Source organism: Geospiza fortis, unplaced genomic scaffold, assembly GCF_000277835.1.
Source record: "Geospiza fortis unplaced genomic scaffold, GeoFor_1.0 C13549578, whole genome shotgun sequence".
NCBI lineage: Eukaryota > Metazoa > Chordata > Aves > Passeriformes > Thraupidae > Geospiza > Geospiza fortis.
Window position 1 is genome coordinate 1 of NW_005059903.1, and position 1,442 is coordinate 1,442.

At 40.2% G+C, this 1,442-nt stretch overlaps 1 long non-coding RNA gene across 1 annotated transcript; it reads left to right on the plus strand.

The window, feature by feature from the left end:
• Positions 1–14: 14 nt before the first annotated feature.
• On the plus strand, positions 15–1,442 carry LOC115949429. The gene is made up of 2 exons (XR_004082891.1): positions 15–99; positions 534–1,442. It is a non-coding gene; the product is annotated as an uncharacterized LOC115949429 (long non-coding RNA).

Below are 1,442 nucleotides of genomic sequence, written 5' to 3' on the forward strand. Positions count from 1 at the left end.
TTTTTTTTTTTTGTCAGAGCCTGGATATGTTGCCACACCAATTGCAATGGTTCAAGCAGCTCTATCTCTTCTGGAAGATTCAGCTTCTCTGCCTAAACGGTAAGTACCTTCCCATGCTGAGCAGCTTGTTCTCCCTTAAAGCTACTGTGTGCAAATGTTTCTCTTTGAAAATACACTTAATCAGCCCTGTGGATTTGTGTTACCTCACCCAACTGGCTGTGCAAGGGAGATGCTTCACTGCAAGCTGATTTAAAGCCACTTGCTCTTCACCAGCCAATCAGTAGTCACAGGCTTTTAGTCAGGCCTTGGCATCAATGTCTTTATGTTCAGTTAATGGAGTGGTTTCTATAGAGCTTGCTGGATGCAGAAATGAACCTGTGATTATAACCACCCTGCCAAATTCCTCACCCACTCTCTTCTCGGACTAAGTGGCTTTTTCTTTCTTAGTCAGGGAAGCACATCTCTAGCTTAACAAAAGGTGTCCCTCAATCACTATGCCACTAATGTTTCTCCTTTTTGATTTTCACTAACAGGGGTGGTGTATATTCTCCAGGAGCTGCCTTCTCGAAAACAAAACTGATTGATCGCCTCAACAAGCGTGGAGTTGAGTTCTCTGTTATTAGCAAGCCTGAAGTCTGAAGTCAGAACATAACTGTATGAACTAACACCTTTCCTGGGAATAACTCTAATAAAACCCATTTGGCTGCAAAAGCCTAATCATAAATCAGTTTCACTATGCTATTGTTTGCAGCAGAAACAGAAGAAAATTCAAGTTAAAAGCTATAATAGTATTTGCTATAGTGAGCAAACCCTTAAAAGGTGGGTATTGAGTGTTAATTCACAGACATACCAAATTGGTAACTTCTTGGGTACTAATTCTGGAATCTTAATCTCATTATCTAAGTTCAAGTTCCTACTTCATGGACCCACTATACCATCTGCTTCACAAGTAAGCATAGCTGCCTTGGTTTGCCCCATTCTGCAACTATGTAAAGCAGGCAGCCTGGAAACAGAAGTGCCTTAGCAGATAAGCTACTAGTTATTTCTAATATGTGTTCGGTATATGTCTTTATTAACATCCTCAATTAATCTTTATTTAATAATTGCTGTTAGTGCAGATCTTTGTGTAGTTTCTGTAGTTAGGTAAGTAGTCATGAACTGTATTGTGCTTTTGCTTCTGTAAAGAAGGAGGCTTGTTCTGTTGACTGTTTTTGGAATCTGACCTGATGTGATCCAGGTTCTGGGTGCACTGACCTGTTTCACACTACTTGATACTGTGGTTGATGAGCCTGCTTTTTGTTGTTAGCCTAAGAATTATGAGTGTGTCTTGTCCTGCTGTCTGATTTCTGGGTTGGTATTTGTGGGCAGTGGAAGCTTTGAGTCTTGGGAATATTTGAAAGGTAGCCTTCATGATTTTCAGGAGTGTGAATACATTAAATTCT